Source organism: Hemicordylus capensis, chromosome 3 (assembly GCF_027244095.1).
Source record: "Hemicordylus capensis ecotype Gifberg chromosome 3, rHemCap1.1.pri, whole genome shotgun sequence".
NCBI classification, from domain to species: Eukaryota; Metazoa; Chordata; class Lepidosauria; order Squamata; family Cordylidae; genus Hemicordylus; species Hemicordylus capensis.
In genome coordinates this window covers 63,446,497-63,468,353 of record NC_069659.1, presented here as the reverse complement: position 1 = coordinate 63,468,353, position 21,857 = coordinate 63,446,497, and the positions used below count along the sequence as shown (strand labels likewise).

At 43.5% G+C, this 21,857-nt stretch overlaps 1 long non-coding RNA gene across 4 annotated transcripts in view; it reads right to left on the bottom strand.

Annotated features, from left to right (window-relative positions):
- LOC128351840 (uncharacterized) overlaps window positions 1-8,272 on the bottom strand; it is a 36,510-nt gene extending 28,238 nt beyond the window's left edge. For 2 of the 4 annotated variants that reach the window (XR_008320070.1, XR_008320071.1), the window contains exons 1-2: window positions 7,145-8,272; window positions 559-823 (exon numbers count right to left, since the gene is read on the bottom strand). This is a non-coding gene — a long non-coding RNA (uncharacterized LOC128351840). The remainder of the gene's footprint in view (window positions 1-558; window positions 824-7,144) is intronic. The other 2 variants (XR_008320072.1, XR_008320069.1) reach the window with 1 other exon arrangement.
- Window positions 8,273-21,857: the final 13,585 nt, after the last annotated feature.

Here is a 21,857-nt window from a genome sequence, read left to right as displayed (position 1 = left end):
AATAAGACTTACTTTTGTTTATATATGTGCTAGGATCCAAAGGACCATTGTACACAAGGATTTTTTAGGGGTGTGCAAAGCTTTGATGGCTGAATGGGGGCCCAGTTCAACACATATTAAACCAATACCTATTAAGGGCTCAATTCGGTTGAATTGGACCCAATTCAATTCAGCCCTTCCCTCCTAACGCTTCGTCCTCCCTCCCTCAACATTCTCCTGTTAATATTATCAGGTAGGATCTGGAGAAGCTTTATATTTGCTCTTGGTTGTGAGGGAGCAGTGACTGCTGCAGCATGGCTTCAGTTTAAAAAAGACTTCTGAAAAGTGCAGGATATCTTGGGAAATATAGTTCTATTGCAATGCTGCTGCAGTGGTAGCCCAAAATCAAATTGATCACTGCCACAACCTTATTCACCCCACACAACCTTTTTTTCTCAGTAGCAGCCTCTTATCATTCCAACCACCTCCAAAAGCTGCCTCTAAATTAGAGATGTACACAAATGGCTTCTGGAATGACTGGTGGGATGGGGAGTGGTTCCCTAGTATGGAACTCCATACCTGCTCCTCACCACTTCGCCACTTTTCTGGGCACAGCGCCCGGTCTCCAACTGGCCGCGTGGGGCTGAGGCACTGTTCCTTGCAGCCTCCATGAGGACTAGGCATGCAAATGGGAGGCACTGATTTGTAGTGTTTCCACTCCTACTTCACAGGCAGATTCCAAATGGTGTTTCTTGAAGACTGTTGTTCTTCAAAATCTGAACTTTCCTGTGGTGTCCCTCAGGGCTCCATGTTGTCTCCGATGTTGTTTAACATCGACATGAAACTACAGGGAGAGATCATCAGGAGATTTGGTGCAGGGTGTTATCAGTATGCTGATAACACCCAAATCTATTTCTCCATATCAACATTATCGGAAGAAGGCATAACCTCCCTAAATGCCTGCCTGGAGGCAGTAATGGGCTGGATGAGGGATAACAAACTGAGTCTGAATCTTGATAACACGGAGGTAATTATTGTGCGGGGTCAAAACTCTGGAGATGATTTTGATCTGCCGGTTCTGGATGGGGTCACGCTCCCCTGGAAGCGTGATGTGTAGATTAGGGGTGTAGATTAGGGGTGCTTCTGGATACGAACCTCTCCCTGGTGTCCCAGTTGAAGCAGTGGCCAGAGGTGCTTTTTATCAGCTTTGGCTGATATGCCAGCTGCGTTACTTGAGATGAATGACCTCAAAACAGTGGTACATCTGCTGATAACCTCTAGGCTGGATTACTGCAATGTGCTCTATGTGGGGCTGCCTTTGTACGTAGTCCGGAAACTGCAGTTGGTTCAGAATGCGGCAGCCACGTTGGTCTCTGAAACTATATTACTCCTGTGTTGAAGGAATTGCACTGGCTGCTATGTTTCCGGGGGAATTACAAGATGTTGGTCATTACCTATAAAGCCTTAAACAGCCTAGGCCCTGGGTATTTAAGAGAACATCTTCTTTGCCATGAGCCCCACCGCCTGCTAAGATAATCTGGAGAGGTTAACCTGCGGCTGCTGCCAACTCATCTGGCAGCTACTCGGGAACAGGCCTTCTCCATTGCAGCCCCTGGACTTTGGAATGCACTCCCTGTTGGAATAAGAGCCTCTCCATCTCTGGCAACTTTTAAAAAGGTGCTGAAGACACATTTATTCACCCAGGCTTTTAGTTAGAATTATAGTTTTAATATTTTGAATATTGGGTTTTAAATGTTTTCAGTGTTTTAAATGATTTTAATTGTAAACCACACAGAGATGCAAGTTTTGGGCAGTATAGAAATATTTTTAAATAAATAAATAAATAAATAATGACCAACGTGCATAGGAAAAGCAGCAGGCAGAAGCAGTGGGGCAAGGAGGAGCAGGTAAGGCGGTAACTGCTCCCCACCCCGTCGAGCTGGCTCAAACACTGATGCCTGAGCTGTTTCAGTGCTTTCCAGAGGAGGCACCAAACTGGCTAAATCACACCCTTACTCTAAAGGTCAGCAATAGGGGGGTGCACAAATTGAAAATTGTGGTTTGGGTCAAATTCAGACCAAATTTGAACCAAACTGCCTATCCCCGAACCAGTTCAGTTGAACTGACCATCCTGTCCAGTCCATTTTATTGAACTGGCTTGGTGGTTTGAGGGGCTGTATTTGTAAAAGGGGAATCCGGTGAGAATTACCTTTTGCAAGCAAAGTAGTGGGGGAATCCTATAAAGGCCATCCAGCTGCCCACATGGCATTGGTGCAGATGTACAGAGGCCAGAACTGCACTGCTGCTTTATGGGCAGCTTGCTGAAGTGGAATCATCACACAGTTGGGCTGCACCAGGGGGTGAAAGGCAGCGCTGTCAGCCACTGCTGGGCTAGTAAGAATTTTAAACTATTTCTCTTGCTAGCCTCCCCACCACAGCCCTTTAGATCCCAAACTAGTCCACCCAACCCAGGCTTGGTTCAGTTCAATTGTGGACTTAACCGCCTCCAGTTTGGTTCACTATTGAGCCACCAAACCACCCTGGTTCTTAGCAAACTGGTTCAGGATCACATGGTTCATGCACACCCCTAGTCAGCAACTCTCCACAAAGGTATTCTATAAGGCACATAGACTGAAAGCAGAAGTCAAAGATGCAAACACGAAAGCACAGACCTCTCTGGATCGTGGCCATAGTAAGAACTGGGCATAACTCTCAATCCCATTCATAAAGATTAAATCCCATTTAATCCCGTTGCTGAACTTTAGCTAAATTGGACTGTTGATTCTCATTACCACCGAATATTTGGTTGCATTATCATCATGATTCCACTGCAGTGCCGAATAAGAATTTATCCGGCTCATAATACTAGACTGTATTACAAACCTAGTTTCACTTTCAGTGGTTCTCCTTGGAATAGTTTGGATATGAATAAACTAATCTAATTTACAGTCTGCTATGTCTGTAATTGCCCCCCTGAATATCAGGATTCAATTTCTCCCACAATGCCATCAGCCTCTAACCCCCACCCACCTCTTCCTCACCTACTAACCTCCTTCCCCTCTCCCTCTGACTTCTGCTTCAGGGGTGCAGATCCCCCTTAAGCATTTACCTGCTGCAGAGGTGCAGTTTCCCCCACATTTCACTGAACTCCCTCCTGCCAATCCTAGTATCCCATATCTCTCCCCAAAATGTTTCTTGTGTCTTTCCTCTCTTCCCCTGGGAAAAAAAATGAGTGAGGAGTTGCTTCTCAAGCTTTCCCTCTGCTGCACCCGTGGCCTGCTTATCTTGTGGCGGCGGCTGCAACACTCTGACTCCACCAAAGGGAGTGCAAAGAAGGAAAGTCTGTCTCTCTCTCCTGCCAGGCCTGGTGCTCATACCTCTACAGTAGAAAGTCAAGTACTGGAGGAAAGAAAGAGGGGTTCCCTCCCCTTCTTCCTGCTGGGAACTGGTCCTGTAAAAAAAGGCCTAGAAGTGCTACCTGAAGAGCTCCAAAATAAGGAACACATGTTAAGACTTTAATAATATCACACATCTCACCATGCAAAATTAAGAAGTTTCTGTTGCGTGCACTGCAATGAGCTTTCCAAGCATTATAATGCACTTTATGCAACCAGGAGCCTTTACAGACAGGGCTTTCAGCTCTCAGAATATCCAGCAAGCAAAGCCACTAGGATTCGAAGAATTAGGAAGCACCCCGCCCGCCTCCCCCCAATTTTCTTTTGTTAAATTCACACAGCCTGCTTCCGGAGGAGCAAGGAAGGGCAAGACGCCTGCCTCTAGCTTGGATTGCTGAGAGCAAGGAGCAGTGGGGTGGGAGGGCTGAGCAATTTCTTTGCTGCAAGTTTTCTGGTGGAGCTGCCTGCCTGCTGGGTTCTCCTTCCTGCTGCTGATCATGGCACAATAAGTGAAAACAGAGCTTGTGCTTAGTCCTGAGGGTTGCTGTGAAATATAAATATTTCAAATAAATAAATGCTACAAATGCTCTCTCCTCCCCAGATCCCCTCCTCCAAAAATATTCAAAGAGTAAAAAGGTAGCTATGCTGCCTGGAAACCGATTTTTCCACTGTGTGCATCTGGGTTAGAAGGCAAGGCAGCTTCCTGTTTGCATTTCTAAAGTGTGCTTTGCTCTTGTCATGTTAATGATTATGTGAAGACCCTACTTCAGCGTCTCTCCCTGGCAGCTACTCTGGTGTATCAAGAAAACCCACTAAAGTACAGGTTTTTTAAAACCCAGAAATACATTGGGAATTCAGAAGGGAAAGTCCAGTATGTATGTAGATGCTTCCAAAGATCTCACCTTGGCTTCAGCAAGAATCTGACCGATGTGCAAACACACACACTCACTTCGGGCTCAGATTTGAGGTAAAAGCCATGTCTGAAAATGTTCTAGTAAAACTTCCATCCCCCTTCTTCACAATATTTCTGCATTTCTCTGCCTTTTTTTTTTTTTTTGCTGGAGGTGAAGTGTGGAGGAAGATGCCATGATGACAGTATGTTCTAAACCCTTGACAAAAGAAAGTCCTATTCAGATGTTAACAAAAAAGAAATTGTGCTCATGCACAGTTTCTCAGATGGGACCAGAAGTCCCATCCCAGCCCCCTCACTCACTCCCAGCCCACCACACATGATTACACCCCACAGCCTCTTCGGACAAACACCCCTGTTATCATGAGTGGTGGCCTGCCAGGGTGGGACTTCTGGCCCTATTTGAGATGCTATATTTGAGTACAGCGTCTCTTTTAAAGACTAGGTTCTTTCGCAGAATGAACTATGCCTTTACAGGCCTCACTGCTCTGCTTCACAAGGCTTAGCTTCCCTCCCACCACTACCTGCAGGGGAAAGGATGACGTTTTGGCTCCAAAGCTTCATGGGTGTTGTGGACCACAGCGCAGTCTGCAATCTGATCCACAGGGCTGAAGTCTGCTTTCTAGAGGTCTGCAATGTGAGGCCACTGTTCTGTCACTGTGTGTGCTGTCCATTGCAGTCAGTGGCCCTGGCCCAGCCACAAGGGTAAAAAAGGGAGCAAACTGTGTTCCTTATTAACTCAAAAAGGAACATAACATTTGAATTTTAAATAAGGAACAGTTCCTTGAAATAGGAGGCAATCCTAAAAAGGCCTCTCCCACAGCCCATTCTCCTTGAGCAAATTTCCATCTTTGCTGTAATAACTGCAGTGGTGAACTCCAGGGTACATTTAATTACTACATTGCTAGAATTCATGAATCAGTGTTCATGAAGCACTATAGAACTTCTACCATTAAAGTTACTGTAGTAATACGACGTTACTGCTGTACTAACCATTAATTTTTTGTATGCTGGGTTTGAAGCACATTCTCAAAACACAGAAAATAACATATGCACAATTATATCTGCTTACTGGACTATATGCACAATTAAATCTGCTTACAAGCTATATATAGTTTGTTCAACCTTGCTTGCTAATGTTGAAGAATGATGCACTGGTTTGTATGACACCTTTTTTTTTTTTTTTGGTCCAGCAAAGCTTGCTATTTAGGCAAGTCATCATCATTTCAAAGAAACAACAGAGGTTAGGAACATATGGTAATTACTGAACATTTGGGGGGGAAATGAAACATTTGAGATACCACCCTCTCAACTGCACTAGTAGGAAATGATAGGTTTGTCATTTCCATGCAAAGATATAACATTTCAGAAATAAACTTGATATTTGCCACTGCCGTGCAAAGTATCTATCAGAACACAAGCTTCAATACATCTTTATGCAGAATTATATTTCCCTATTGTGTATACTATAAACTTATGTGACAGGTCATAACTAAGAACCAAATGATTAAAAACATGTAAAGTTGTGGTCATGTGAAAGACTTTTTGAAACTGTAGATTATCCTAGGAAGGAAATCCTAAAGTATGTATATGTGAAAACATTGTTACCAAATGTGGAATAAATCATGTCATTTACATATCTATCTATCTCTCCATCCATCCATCTAGCTATCATATTTATATACCATCTGATATGTGCATCTCTAGGTGGTTCACACAATTTAAAACACAACAAATATAAACCACACACATAACCATAATAATGGAATACAAATAAGTAAAAGGATGAAGGCCAGCCCCTCACAATTTCCCCTTTGATCACTGGCTTCTAAAAATAACTGAATATACATGGGGTGAGGGCGAGAAGAGCTTTTGTAAGGCACTATAGTGAAGTTAAGACTGAAAGAGAGTTCCAAGAATTTTAATAGCTATTGAAATACAGGGATGTTACCAAACTTCTCTCTTGCCAAAATTCACCATGGAACTCATGGTGGCAAACCTCTCTTTCTCAGGGAATCAGATTTTATAAGATACAAGTGATGGCCATGGATTCAATGCATTCTGTTAGTTTGTGTAAGCATGTATTTAAATTCTAGAACGATGCATCGAGATGTGCAGAAAACTGGATTTGCTGGCTTGGCCTGAATCCAAACCAGATTTAAGGTCTAGTCTGGTTTTGTGCCCAATCGAATCAGACCTGATTTGAGTTCAAACTGAGCTGATTCAAAACATCTCAGAACCTTACTGGTAAAGGGGAATCTGGTGCCTACTCCCCTGGAGTTCGGGCCTTTTTCAGCCCAATTTAGGCCTCTGCGCATGCGTGGAGGCCATATTACTGGCTTCTGTGCATATATGGATGTCATTTTACTGAACTCTGAGCATGTGCAGAGGCCATTTGCGTGACCACATAATTTGCAAAGTATATTAGTCATAATTTTTAGTGTGAAAAGAAATCTGGAAAAATTTTTTGGAAGAGAGTATATCAGAAATCAAAGGAAACCATGTGAACTTGGGATGGAATAGAAACCGAGGAATATCTATGTTGCTGGAATCTAGCACCAAAAAAGCATCCTAATGCATATTGATGTTTTTCTAACTTGTCACAATGATTTTTCCTTCACAAGTTTATCTCTTGAGTCCATCTCAAGTCATTATAGATATAAAATTAAATATAAAATCCCGTGCCAATATCAAATGCTAAGGTGGGACATATGAGAAAATGAAATACTTCAGAGATCTAGGTCCTGGGAAATTCAGGGTTTATTCGTAATAACAAACACTTAGGATTTGCTTAAGTGTTGCGGGGTGGGGGGGGGGAGATGGACACCCATGCAGATTTCCAAGCACTAATATAACATACTTGCACTTTTTTTGGTAGTAAGTCTCTGCATTCTGCATTAGCTGAAATTTCCAAAACTGGTTTGATTGGCAGTCTCATCAACAATACATTACAGTGGTATCTCTTCTAGGTTCTCAACAGAGTAATCCTGAAACATAAGTACTGAGAAAATACAAACTGTATGCTCGCAAGCGACACCCCACCTTGACACTGCTTTTGAGTGGGGTCTGTACCCAAACTACAGAGGTTATCAACTTATAACTATGTGAACCAATATTACTAAGGGATATGTTCTATCCTTCCTTGCTTTTCGCTTCCACCACTTTCACTTCCACCACCAAGCTCTTCCTGACTGGGTTTTTACAAGCAGCTTAATGATTTCTCTCTGCCAAAGCAGAGCTTCACACTCGTAATGGTTTCTTAACAACAATGTCAAGGCTTGGCTAAAGTGTATATAACAAGTGGTGTATGGTTCTGACACACAGCCTTCAAATACTGGCAGAACTTCTAGACAGTTTATTTGGAAAGATAGGTGAATGAGCCCTTTCTCACGATCGGAGAAAGGGCTCAAAAGGGGCAAGGGAAGGAAGCCTTCAAAAGCTTACTTCCCCTGCAGATGATCCTTTTGATGAGTCTGGGTGTGGAGATTGCATGCCCAGACGTGCAGCTGCCTTTGCAGCAGGGAGTATCTCCCTGCCCCCTGGAACTCCCATAATGCCCAGCACTAGTGTGCAGAGCATTATGGGGATCCTCCTGATGCTGGCCAGGAGCCCCACAGCCTCCCAGTCCCGTCTGCAAGCAGCTGGGGCTGGTAGACAATTGCCAAAATGAGGTTACGGGAGCATTTGCTTCCTTAACCTAATTTTTTAGGTGGGCTCTGGAGGTAGGCTTGTTTCCATGCTGCCGCCAGGAGTTGAGCAGCTCTCGGCAGTTCTCACGCGTGGGCGAAACCGGGCTGGGCTTTGTTAGCCCAGTTTTGTCCGAGCATGAGAACAACCTCAAGCAATATGACGGAGGTAACCACAGTTGGATCATATATCACCTATAGACTCAGATCCTGTCCTACCCAGTCCTTCCCTGGAAGCCCTCTAGTCCCAGAGCAGACCCTATTTCTCTAGAGATCTGCTCTCTAGCCTGGTCCATCCCTATCTAACACTCTGAGCATGAAGAAAGTCAGTTTAACTGCCACTCTTTGCTCCATTCTAAAGCCCCTCCCTTAGGATTCAAACCTGGGGTGAGGTTCTTTGGGCTTTAAAAGCTGATTGACAGGACTGGAGCTCCTTCCAGCCATCACAATGAATAAGGTGGATATTAAGCTGAAAGTCTATATATGCCTGTCCAGGAATTAGTTTTACTGGATGACCATGGAGTATGGGTGGTGAGTGATTAGCCAGGACCCTTCTATTAATGCTATTACTATTATTACCTGAAGTGGGCTGCTGGCAAGTATCATTGCCAAAGTTACAATTTCCTCCATATATTCCTCTAGCCATGGAATTGGAAACGGAAGGGCAAGATGGTACCCCTCGGGGTTCTGAGGCTGTCAGTTTTTGATCCCTATTTTATATACTTTGTGTGTCAGTCATCCCTTTTTGTGTCAATCTTGATTTATTCTTCTGAAACAATATAGCTTCTGCTTTTTCCCTCACATTTCCTCCACACAGTTTGTTAAATCTCTCTTCTCTCTCTCTCTCTCTCTTTAAAAACACACTAAATATGTTGCCAACAAAAGTTCCAAATGAAACCAACAAGACAGATGGCCAGTTAATGTTAAGTTAACAGAGACTAAACCTCTAATCTCATGAAACACCACTTGTGAGATCTAAAAAAGGTATAAAAGCTAACCGAAGTTGAATTAAAATAACAAAACTGCAAAGAAAAACTTACAAAAGTGTACAACTTCTTGCATTTTTTGTAGAATCCATATTTTATGCTTATGTCTCAGGAGATTTGTTATGTATAGGCACAAGGAAGTGAGAAGTCAGGAATTGGGGTTTTCATATATTTGAATACAAAATAATATCATTAAAATATTATTATTTTATATACATTTTCAACATAAAATTTCTCAAAGCGGTTTACAAAGAGAAAAGGAAAATAGGAAGAGGATCATTTCCTGTCCCCAAAGGGCTCACATTCTAAAAAGAAACACAAGGGAAATACCAGCAACAGCCATTGGAGGAAAGCTGTGCTGGGACTGAATAGGGACACTGTATATTTACACATAATTTCTGGCAACAGGGGAAACTACTATGCTATCAGTCCCCTTGGAACTGGTTTGTGGGTTAAGACAAATAGGTGCATCTCAGAACTTCGCGACAATCATGAGACTGTCCTGCTGTAAATCTGGCACAATACATTCAGCAGGTCATGAACTTGTTCTGGTGCATGTATATTGGATGAAAACACATTTGTCTGTAGTGGGAGGCATCATCCGTGATGCCCTTGAGATGGATTCTGTAGTCTTCATGAGAGTAGGGGAGAGGCTGTTAGACTAGTCTACCTACTACACGCACTTGGGGTTTTTCAGCTGGTTTGGAAAACCTTCTTGGCCAGGTTCACCCCCCTGTGATGTCCAAATTATCAAAGCCATGATTCACAGACCCAACAGGGGTTCAGATTTCTCCCCCAAACCTAGAATGAACCCTCGGTTTGAATTAAATTGGGGGTCCAGAGGCTCCAATGTGTCATCTGGTTTGGCAAGCTGCACAAAGCAGAGTTAAATATTGGAAGCTCCTCCCTCTCTTCTCTGCAATTAGCTGTTGCGGCGGCTGTCCTTCCTGCATTGGAGGAAGCCCACACAGCCACTTCCTCCCCCTTTGCAGTCTCCCAGAGTGCACATTATGATTGTGTGGGAGTGCACCAGGCGACTGGACACAAACTGTGGGTCCATTGAACCCACTGTTTCAAGTTACATCCAAAGGTGGCTTATTGTTGCTCCCTATGTGTGCACAGCAGTAATTGAAGGAATTTTCTTGCAAGATTCCTCAGGGTTAAAATGTCTGTCCATGTTTCTGTATTGTACTTGGATATTTGAGTCCACATTATGAGTCTGTTAAGAATAAAACTGGAAAACAAGAGGCTAGATATTTCACCTCATCACCCTGGCATCTCATATCAATGCATAGGCGTGCATAATTTGCAATTCAAATCTTTGCTGTCAAATTTCATAGGTACGATCTCATAAAAAGGAAATCATGATTCTTAATGTGTTTTCGTTAAAATGACTTATGCAGAAATAATTAACTGACTTTTCTTGAAGCTCACTATCACCATTTAAATATTTGAATGAGCTGATCTTTCATTCCATGCTCAGTCATTTCCAGTCTCTCCACTGTTATACAATTCAAACAATGTTCAAAAATAGATATTTTTGTCTACATTTATCTTTCATGAAAAGAATTATGTTGCTCGGGGAAAAAACCACAAAGCAACAAATGGCATTGTCTTTCTGTCGGTTACTCTGCTTTAAACTGAATCATTAAAAAATACTTTAACAGCAGTCATTATAAATCACACACTGGCAGAAATTTGCTCACTATTGGTTTCAGTTATGCAGATAAATGGCCACTGGTTCCAGAATTGAAAAGCTGATGACATAATGGCCTTTATTATAATGACATAAAAAGCAGTTATCATGCTGATATTAGAATAACTGTTGTTTGATCTAAATAATGTTGATGGATCATTGCATCCTCAATTCGCTCAGTACAGAATACATGAAACAGGGGAATCTACAATGCATTATTGCTTATGCACCTTTGTGCTCTCCATATGTCCAGAGCACTTCTCCACCATCAAACAATAATATATCTCATAAATTAATACACAAACTCACACATATTGCATTATCCATGAACACAGCTATTATTCATGTGAATAAAAGTGCAATGGCAATTTGCAAATACAAAGAGCAAAGTGGAAAGCAGTGTTCCTAGACAACTGCTACTGAAAAGTGATAGGCCATGCAGGACATCAGTGCTTGGAATACTGTGCCCCATTTGTGGAACTCAGCAGGGAATGAAACAGATAGTAATGACCTGGGTCTCATAGCCGAACTTTACATAACCCAGGAGCTCCATGATCAATCTCCTATCTTCTTCTTCCTTTAATCTTTCATTAATATGAGCCATGCAGCACCCTGATTTGGACTTGGGCTATGATTCTGAAGGAGGGAGGCTCACTCTTTCCCTTGTGCCTTTGTCTCTAAAGCTCCAGGTGCAGAAATAAGCTAAAAGGCTTATTAATGCTTGTGCAGTTTAGTGAACGTTATTTGGGCAGTTTTGGGTGGGTTCCAATAATGTCATCCAGTGAATGGTCTTGCTCCCTGATAGGAGTGTGCAGTACTGGTTCAGTTCAAACGGGTTCAACCTGAACTAGTTTGACTGGTTCGAGTTCTAACTAGACTGGCCCTCCAAAAGAGGGGACCGGTCTGAGTTTGAACCGAACTGAACCCGGTTCGAATCAAATTAGTTTGATGGTGCTGCCGCTTTGTCAGGTTAGTTGACACTTTTCCTCCCTTGCTGATTGGTTATCTGCCACTGCTTTCTGATTGACCAGCAGTCTCCTTTCTCCTGGTTGGCTTGTTATCATTCAAATCAGAGTGTTGTCCAGGCAACTTTGTTCCCATTGTCTGGGGGGAGAGACGAGGGACAGGGGAGAAAAAAGGAGGACATTTCAGAATGCATTTACTCTTCCTCTGGCTTCTGATGAAGAGCTCTGGCTCTGCTGGCTGCCTTGTTGTTACCTTGCCCTGTTATGTCTTGCCTGTAGCCTGCTTTCACTGTGGAATCTGGACCCCTGATCTCTCCAGACCAGAGGTGCTCTTACCCCTGGTCTTCTGGGCCAAAGTCTAGGGCACCCACAGCCCCTGGGGACCCCCAAATCATCTTTAGTCTGTCTCAGGTGGTGTAGTCACCCAGACAAGCATGATAATGCTTAATTTGCAGAGAAGGGGGGCCTCCAAAGGCCTTTAGGTCCAGGCTGCAAAATTACTCAGGTGCAACTCTGCTCCAGACAGCTGCTACTGCTTTGCTTGCTGGACCCTGCTGCTGCTCTCTAATTGACCCCTGACCTGTGCTCTTGTGCTTGACCCCTGGACCCCTGCTCTTCTGCTGCTGCTTTGCTGACCTCTACTCTTCTGCTGGACGCCTGGACCCTGCTCTTCTGCTCCTGCTCTGCTGATCCCTGCTTCTCTGCTGCTGGACCCCTGACCCCTGCTTTTCTGCTGGACCCCTGATCTCTGGATAGGATTGGATTACTTGAACCTGCAGGGCACAGGTCAGCAGGGGCAAAAACACCAAGCATCTTGGGATGTCATTGATGTGGAGGCACATCAAATGGCATCATCTGGGCATTCTTGCTCCTGCTGGGGGCACTTGGCCACCTGCTGTGCCCTCCCCTAGCAGTGGCAAGGGATGTGCTCCTGCTGTCAAGTGAGGATGTTGCCTGTCACACTGTGGGTGCAGTAGGTGGTCAAACCTTTGTCGGTGCCTCATAATTGCTGACAATGGTGCCAGTGTGCTAAGGGTTGCATGTCAGCTGCAGTTTGTGTCCATACACTGTATACACTCTGCACCTGGTTAGGATGGGTGCTCTTGGCATCAAGGAGGATAGGGCGACGGAATGTATCAGGCCCCCCACTGCAAGGCCTGCTGCTGCCATGGCTGTTCTTGTGGAGATGTACTGCAAGATAGCAGTCTATTTCCACTGCAGCGAGAAGGGTAGGTGGATGTTCCAGGAGAGGCAGTGTGAGCTTGGCCTACCTGGACACAACATCCCAAGGGATGTTGAGACATGGTGGAACTCCACCTTTCTCTTGCTCCTGCTCCTGAAGGATCAAGAGGCAGCCATCCATGCCCTGAAGAGGAACTGTGGCTTGGGAGTGTGAAACCTGTCCAGCACAGACTGGAAGCTCATTCGTTCCACCCTGTGGCTCAAACAGGGATGCCTTGGTACCTTTCCAGGGGGATGGAAGGTGTCGACCATGCCCTGCACTGATGTCAAAGCAGAGCATTCTGCAGTACCTACAGGAGCCAGTGATGGTGGATTTGGAGACTGATCTGGTCCAATTTGGGCCAATGCATCACCAAGTCTGGCCAGACTTGGCAACAGTTCCCGGATGGTTCCTCTACTGCCCCCCCGACCAGCATCCAGAATGAAAGAGTGTATTCCATGGCCAGAGATGTGCTGACACCCCATCATGCACACCTGGATGCTGGCTTGATGGAGCTGCTGGTCTTCCTCAAGGCCAACCTCCCCCTGCTAGGCTATCCTGAGCTGGATCTAGAGGGTGAGTGACTCATGGTCACCGCACCTGCTGCAACTCCAGCTCACCCTAGCCAACCAAAAACAGAATGTGTCACAGTCTGCCTGTCAGTGCTGCTGACACAAGCTGACACACATGCACACCACTGCCAGGCCAGAATGATGGACTGGGGCCCTGAGCCAGCAGCCATAGAAGGCCATGGTGGAGCATAGCTTTGATCTTGGTTGGTTTTGATATTGGTTGATTACTGTTTGTAAACTGTTTGCTAACCTTTTACTGAGCACAGCCAGACATGTTTTTGTCTGTGAACACATAGTTTCCCTTGAGAATATTCATCTCTTTAAAAATAAATAAATTTAGCACCATTTATAAGTCCTATGCTGTACTAATGAACTACCTCTTTCCTATCTGAGGTTCCCTTGTCTAGTGCCTGTGTCTAGTGCTTATGGATGTGCCTTAGGCTATTCAGCCTCTTCAGCCATTCTGTGACTGGTTGGGTGTCTTCATCATGCCTCTTCTTCTCCCTTTCTCTATTAGAAATTGAGCAAGCACACTGCTTTGCCTTTCTCAACTGCTCAGAAGAAGAGGAGGAGGCAGTAGAGCAGAGCAGATCAGTGGTGGCACATGTCTATGTTAGCTCCCCTCCATTACCTTTGCTCCTAAAAAAAACAACAACACCTGAACCTTTGCTGTTCATGGAGCACTCTTCTACCACTGTTTCTCCATCCAGGCCAGTTGGGGGTAGGAATGTGCAAACAGGTTCGACATTGAACGTATTCAGTTCAACAGTTTGAGGTCGAACCCAACCACCCTACCCCAGCCGTTTGGGGGTTACCCCCTCCGGGGGACTGCTCCAAGGCCCTCAGAAAAAGCCAAAGAATGCCTGAACTGGGCAATTTTGGCACGAGGAAGGCCAGTGGGGGGAGAGGGAACCTCTGTGGACCCCCACCCTCTGTGACCTCAGAGAAATCCCCCAGAGGACTGGCCCGGTCCTGTTTGGGTCCTGTTTGGACTGGAACTAAACTGGGCCAGCCGGTTTTGTGCACACCCCTAACTAGAGATGCCAGGAGGCAGAGTGGCAAAACAACAGTGCACACTCACTGGACACTTGGAAGGAAGAGATGGAAAAGGAAGTTTACCTGTTAACTTTCCCACTCACCTATTTCACCCTCCTCCATTTCCACCAGATACTGGCCAGCAGCAGTGCCCCTGCCTTGCACTTTGGGCCAGTGGCAGATGGTTTTAGCAATGTGATGATCAATGACAAATGGTTGCCATTTCACATGCTGGCAAGACTAATTTTGAAATGTCAACAATATATTTTAAGGCAATTATGTTGTTCAAGTATATTTCTAGGTAAGAGAACAATCAGCCTCTTGGATTTTAAATCATGCAGGACCACCTTTTGTACAGTAAACAGATACATCAGGTGGAGTACATCCTTCATCAAGATATAATTATGTGTGTCTATATGCAGAAGTGGGAGCCCTGTACTACAGTGTTATAAGCACCCTTTTTCCTCATCTGTACATTTTCAAAGCTATGGGTTAACAACAATCCAGACAGATACATGCATGGAGGCCAGAAATGAGCTGCTGCCGAGCTGGAGGGAGAGCACGCTTGGGGCTGTGCCAGGAGGGCAAATGGTGGTGAGTGCCACCACCGCCCAGGTAAGCACCTTTTCCTCCTCTTTTGCCACCCCTGCCTGGCTGCCCCTTACCCTTGAAGGGCCTCCCACCCCCTGTACGAGTTGGGGGAATCCTCTCCGGATTCCCCTTTACAAGTAATGGCTGCCCGAACCAGTTTGATCAAATGGACTGGACCGGCTGGCCAGTTCAACCGAACCAGTTCAGAGCAACATGATCCATTTAGAATAGATTTGTATTTGAACTGAATTGCATTTTTTGGTTCATGCACACCCCTAATTTTTATTTCAAACTCTCTAACATAATTTCCTTTGAATCTTGGATCTAAGAGTTTAACAGCAGTGTAACAGGCTTTAACAAAATTATTTTAAAGCACTCCTTTAAATGGGTTCCACTCCATCATTCTGGAATGTTCAATGTTTCCTATGTTCTCCTCCATCATTCCCTATGTTCTTCTCCATTTTCCTAAGTCTTTACATCACAGGTTTGTTTTTAAAAGGCTGACATCCCTGCAGAAGGGGGGGGAGCCTTCCCCTCCAAGGTCACAGCCTCTCTCTGCATCCTCACTTCATTACTCGGGATGTCAGCCAGTGTCTCTGAGAAGGAAACTGGACAATTCTCACTTCACTGCTGACCACTGGTAGTATGGGTGGGTTTGCCAGTCTTCCTAGGCCTTCCCAGGACATTTTAAAAGGTCTTTCCCTGAATTCTTCACATTGCTGTGCCCCCACAAAGGGAAAATATCTTGCACTTGATATTCCTGGAAACTCTGCACCAGATTCCAGCTCCTGTCCTCTTGGTATGGCCTGTAGCTTGGTGGAGAATCTGCTTTACATACAGGTTCAATCTCTGGCACCTCTGGCAGAACTACCCTTTTGAAACCATGGAGAGCCATTGTAGTAAGTGTAGACAGTACTGAGCAAGATGGACAAAGGGTCTGACTTTTACTAAGTCAGCTTCCTACATAACTTATGTAATGTAGTGGTAAAACTGCTGCCCTGTAACCAGAAGGTTGCAAGTTCGATCCTGACCAGGGGCTCAAGGTTGACTCAGCCTTCCATCCTTCCGAGGTCGGTAAAATGAGTACCCAGAATGTTGGGGGCAATATGCTAAATCATTGTAAACCGCTTAGAGAGCTCCGGCTATAAAGCGGTATATAAATGTAAGTGCTATTGCTATTGCTATTGCTAATGCTAGCCTGAGAATATGCACACTCAGGCCCTACAGCTCGTCTCTCTCTGTTCTCCACTGTTTATAATATGAGGAAGTGTGATGTGGAGTGCGCTGCTGTTAGGGGTGTGCAGAACCGGGTTTGACTTGAAACGGTTTGAGTTAGAACCTAACTAGCCCCCAATAAGAGGGGGCTAGTCTTGCTGTGGGTAATTACTTATATAGCAGAGTATTTCAGGAGCTAACTCACTCCCATTACAGCAGAAGTTACCGTTCTCAGGGGCAACAGCTTGTAAATTATAAGCATGGAGATTCTTGTAAGGTTAAACTAATCTACATTATTCAGAAGTACATGTTGATAGGGAAAGACCTGTATCTAACAGCTGGTTACATGTTGGTCAGAGAAAGACTTAAAGAAACATGCTCAGAGAAAGAGCTAGAAGCATTCTGGGAAGAAGAAGGAAGAAGAAGGCACCCTCAGGAAGTTCCTGAGTACTTTCTATCAACAGAGGGGTCATAGAGGCAGAGATGAACAGGAAAGAGAAGACCCTATCTGTCTCTACTCTCAAGGCCCCTAGTGATCATTAGGGTGCAAAAGGTTGATGTCATCTAGAGCTGGATCTCCAACAGGTCCAAGTTCAAACTGGTTCGAGCCTGGTTTGAATTGAACTGGTTCAAACCAGTTTAAAGGTTCTAATGTGGCAGCCACCATTTTGTGTAGCTTGTTGACAAAAATCTTTCCCTGTTTATTGGTTTTTGGCCACTGCCTTCCTATTGGCTAGTGATCTCCTTTGCTCTGGTAGGCTTTCCTGTCTCTCACTTCACACTGATGGGGGCAGGAGAGAGAGGGGATGACAATGGCATCAGCACATCCTCCAAGGCAGCAAAGCCCAGGTGGGCTCTGCTGCATGTGGAGCTGCTGCCTGGACATAAACCCCACAGCAAATGAGCTGTCAGCAGTCATCGAGCACCACGTGGAGGAATGGCTGTCCAGGTGGCCAAACCTCCACAGGGGCTTCATGGTCATGGAGCTGTCAAGAAGCTCTTTGCGGTGTGACTCCTGACATCTACTTTGCCATTTCTCAGCTATAGATTCCTATGACATTTGGATCCCAGTGTCAGGCCCTTTAAAAAGATTTAGACATGCTGTAGCTCTGATTTCCAGGTCTCAAAATGGGTTCTTGAACTTTGATTTTAGTCCTTCACTGTCCTGACTTTTTCACATAAACTGTGGACTTAGAACTTAGTTTCACACTTAGTATTTTCTAAGTAATTCTTAATTTCCTTCATTTTAATTGCTTCATTTACTAAGCAATGTTCTGACTCATTTCCCCTTTTTGAGGCATTAAGCACTCTGTAACAGTCCTTAGTGCGTCACATGCCTCATCGTGCAAGTTAACAATGAACCAGAAAATACATACTTGGAATTAATTTAATTCTTTGCAGTTCATCTCATGATAGCACCATTAGAGGCATCTCATAAAGGATGGTGCTGAGAGATTATGTGCTTCAACAAGCCAACTTACTGTGGGATTGGATCTTTAGTGAATACACAGAGCTCCCATGGCATAAATCTTGCCTCCCTCACTTCTAAGCAGCATCACTGAGACTTCACTTACATAAAGGGCATAGCCCAAACTTCATAGCCTAAATATAACATAGAGTTGGTGTCAGGAGCTGGTTGATGTACCTGACTCCAGTTCTATGTTATGTTTAGGCTATGAAGATGCATCCGGGCCTTGATGATGCTGACACATCAGGTAGGAGGTCCCAGAGCCTCCTCCAACCTTGCTAAATTCCTGATCAGGAGCATGATGGACTTCAAATTCTAATTTGGGCTTAGAAATTTTATTTATTTATATTTATTATAAATATATAAATTTTTAAAATATTTATATACTGTCCAAAACACACATTTCTGGGTGGTGCAACAAAGAGAAAGAGCGCACACCATTTTTTGATGTTTTTTTTAAAGCAGCTCAGTTTTCTGAACCTAGTTCGGAATTGAGTCAGGAGCAGGCTTTAAGCCATCATTGTTTTAAAGTGTAATGGAAATAGCTGGAACACAGATTTGCAGCATTCTGAGACATTTCTTATCAGGGCAGAGAATGTCCTGAACCATTTTGTTGATCTGTCTTCACCTTAAGATACATTGAATCTAAGCCGTTTAATGCTTTAAAGGTAACTCAAGAGCACCTTGAATTGTGTCTAATGCACAATGGAAATCCAGAAGAAATGAAAGAGCATTAGCTTTAAGCATACTGATGTTAAGTACAAGAGAGTTATATTAGAGAGAGAGAAATCCTTTTTAGCCCATCATCATACTGTTCTGTGAGTACACTGTATCTTGTTCATTTTATCCAGATAATTAAGCAATAAGACATGACAGGACATATATTGTACTATATTAATGTATGCCTCCTAGGATATTCACAACATATATCTAGTATCAATAGAGCTTAAAGCGAATAAATGCAAAGTGGCTAAATATAATTTATTGGAATGAAATGTTGTGCATTTTCATATCATTTGTTGTGTAATGCTTTTCAGTGAACTGAAAGGTTATGGCTATGATCACAATAGACAAGAAAGCTGTAATCATTGTTCTAATGTGTAATATCATTGGATAAAGCTTTTGTTTTGTATGGGCAAAAACCACTGCTCTGGCAATGTTGGTTGGCCCTTTAGAAGAAAAAAATCACAGTCCAAAGTTGATAATGCTATGGGTGAATAACATAATTATAGGAAAAAAAGGGAAATAGTAGACAGAGGAGGTAATCAATAACCAGACACTTATGTATAGAGAGATCAGTCTGTTCCAGAATTTTGGAAAAATAAATACGATTTTCCTGTCTTCTTTGAGTTCCTTAGCTAACAAAGGTTACCTTTCTTATGCTGGAGATGGGTAAATATTGGTATTTTAGCAAGGAATAATATTGGCAGCCTCATGATAGGTAAGAGAAATAATATATGCCGTGTAGATCTGAAAATGTCCCTATTATTTACTATTACTTATTTAGAATATTTATATACCACCATTCAATAAAAAGGAACTCACAGCAATTAAAAGATGGTTCTCTGTCCCACCGAGGCTCACAATCTAACCAGCAGACAGACAGGCAGACAGACACAAACCCCAACAGCAACATCATTAGAAAGGATGTTGTGCTGGGTAGAATAAAAATAATTCCAGTGCCAAATATATGAAAGCCACCACTTTTTAAAGTGCCCATTTAGCAGAGGCATATTTTCAAGTGGTGCAGGGCACTTCTTGGAGGAAAGTCTGGTGAAAATCACCCCCCCCACACACACACACATTTCAATAATGCTGCACTAGTGCATACATGCACTACATACAGGTGAAACTCGGAAAATTAGAATATCGTGCAAAAGTCCATTAATTTCAGTAATGCAAATTAAAAGGTGAAACTGATATATGAGACAGACGCATTACATGCAAAGCGAGATAAGTCAAGCCTTAATTTGTTATAATTGTTATGATCATGGCGTACAGCTCATGAAAACCCCAAATCCACAATCTCAGAAAATTAGAATGTTACATGGAACCAAGAAGACAAGGATTGAAGAATAGAACAATATCGGACCTCTGAAAAGTATACAGTGTACTGTGCTTGATTGGCCAGCAAACTCGCCTGACCTGACCCCCATAGAGAATCTATGGGGCATTGCCAAGAGAAGGATGAGAGACATGAGACCAAACAATGCAGAATTGCTGAAGGCCGCTAATGAAGCATCCTGGTCTTCCATAATACCTCATCAGTGCCACAGGCTGATAGCATCCATGCCACGCCGCATTGAGGCAGTAATTGCTGCAAAAGGGGCCCAAACCAAGTACTGAATACATATGCATGCTCATACTTTTCAGAGGTCCGATATTGTTCTATTCTTCAATCCTTGTCTTCTTGGTTCCATGTAACATTCTAATTTTCTGAGATTGTGGATTTGGGGTTTTCATGAGCTGTACGCCATGATCATCACAATTATAACAAATTAAAGCTTGACTTATCTCGCTTTGCATGTAATGCGTCTGTCTCTTATATCAGTTTCACCTTTTAATTTGCATTACTGAAATTAATGGACTTTTGCACGATATTCTAATTTTCCAAGTTTCACCTGTATATACATTCATACGTTCTGAACTAGTGCAAATAGATGTCAGCACAGACTTTGGTACAATTGCAGATGAGAAGCTGAAGTCCTGATAGAATCAGGAGCAGTATCAAATACTGGGGCATCCTGTCCCACACTATGCCTAAATTTAGAGGCTCAACGAAGCTCACAGCTATTCCTTCTGCTTCCTGCTGTATTGGAACTATAGCAACAGAGATTGCAGACATCACTTTTTAAAAAGTCTCAACTAAAAAACATCAACAGGCAGGCATTGATCTAGATTCCTAGTGCCTTTTTTATACCAAGAAATATTTGAATGGCCTCTACTGTGGCTGACAGTTTTGTGATGGTTTAACCATAATAAAGAGAACCTTCCTTGTCCAGCTAATTCAAGATTTGTGAACCTGATGAAATTCCACCTGGAATATGACTGAACATATACTTCATAGAAAAGCTAAGTTGCTGAATACAATTGACATCGAGGACAGTGTTCTTCATTCTATCCAATGGGTTATAAACTTGCAGTTTAGGCTATCCATCAAGAGGACTGGTGTTCGCCCTGGCTAGAGAGTTGTTTTCAATCAAGTATTGGTGGAACTTTCCCACTCATTTGGTTGGTATCTTCTGTTATGCACCTTCAGATCCTGTGTATTTCCTCTCTGAAAAGGTTTCTGCCTTATACTGCACGTATATCATTATCATATGTTCACAGCCCAAAGAAGGAAGTTTGGGATGGCGTACAAATATGATTATTAAATTTATATATATATAATCAGTTTAACATCTGTATCTGCAAACATTATAGTACATTAAAACTCTCTTGTTGCAATGTGATATACTGCATCATTTTTATTATTTTTATTATGATGATCCCTACCATGTGTATTTTGTGCGATGTTTCACAACAAAAAGCATAACTCTGAAAAAGACACTCAAGTTCAATCAAGGACAATATATATTTCAGCTGATACAGGCTATCGTGAAGTTAAATATGAGAAATATCCTTCAGTACCAGCAGAACTAGTAATTTCAAACCCCCATCAAGCTGACTTTTATTTTCCTGAAATAAATGTTTGAAATTCATTGAATTGCTTCCAGTCGAATCCTATCAATGTTTCAGCTCTCCATTCACGGAGCAGATAACATGATACTTTCCTTTTAAACTGTACTACAAAGGTGCTTTTGCAGAAGCTGGATGTGCTCTTAGGCACCAATGCAGCAGCTGCTTGCAGTACTGACATTCAATTACTGCTCCTCCCAGGCGCGTAACAATGATAGGGCAAGGGGAGACAGTTGTCTGGGGGCCCCACTGCCTGGAGGGGCACCCCAGAGGCACCTCATGTGACTCCCCATTGCCCCCTGCCCAGCCCCATAGCCTCTCACCCACTTGCCCTCTTCGCCGTCTCTCCAGCTTGTTCTCCTGGCCGGCAATGGAAGCAGCAGACAAGCTGCAAAGAGCTCCTTTTCTCCCGCCTCTCAGCTGATCAGCGGGTGGGCGGGGCTTCCACGGAGGTCTGGT